Consider the following 955-nt stretch of genomic DNA (forward strand, 5'->3'; position numbering starts at 1 on the left):
CCCTGAGTGTCCGGCCCCATGAGACTGTGGTTTTCTCGGCCCCTGGTGGTCCGAGGTTGTTCCCGCTGCACAGATTCATGCGCCAGCGTCTCCTACAGACAATGCACTTTGATTTATTGCGCTATCTGTAATAGCACCCGAGATATCACCAGATATATATTGGATTTTTCCCCGACCCTGAGTGTCCGGCCCCATGAGACGGTGGTTTTCTCGGCCGCTGGTGGTCCGAGGTCGTTCCCGCTGGCCAGATTCATGCGCCAGGGCCTCCTACAGACAATGCACTATGATTTATTGCGCTATCTGTAATAGCACCCGAGATATCACCAGATCTATATTGGATTTTCCCCTGACCCTGAGTATCCGGCCCCATGAGACTGTGGTTTTCTCGGCCCCTGGTGGTCCGAGGTCGTTCCCGTTGCACAGATTCATGCGAGAGGGCCTCCTGCAGATAATTCACTTTGGTTTATTGCGCTATCTCTAATAGCACCCGAGATATCACCAGATATATATTGGATTTTTCACTGACCCTGAGCGTCCGGCCCCATGAGACGGTCGTTTTCTCGGCCCCTGGTGGTCCGAGAACGTTCCCGCTGCACAGGTTCATGCGCCAGGGCCTCCTGCAGACAATGCACTTTGATTTATTGCGCTATCTCTAATAGCACCCGAGATATCACCAGATATATATTGGATTTTCCCCTGACCCTGAGTGTCCGGCCCCATGAGACTGTGGTTTTCACGGCCCCTGGTGGTCCGAGGTCGCTCCCGTTGCACAGATTCATGCGCCAGGGCCTCCTGCAGATAATGCACTTTGGTTTATTGCGCTATCTCTAATAGCACCCGAGATATCACCAGATATATATTGGATTTTGCCCTGACCCTGAGTGTCCGGCCCCATGAGACTGTGGTTTTCTCAGCCCCTGGTCGTCCGAGGTCGTTCCCGCTGCACCGATACATG

The sequence above is a fragment of the Nomia melanderi genome, unplaced genomic scaffold (genome assembly GCF_051020985.1).
Source record: "Nomia melanderi isolate GNS246 unplaced genomic scaffold, iyNomMela1 scaffold0014, whole genome shotgun sequence".
Classification (NCBI taxonomy): Eukaryota; Metazoa; Arthropoda; class Insecta; order Hymenoptera; family Halictidae; genus Nomia; species Nomia melanderi.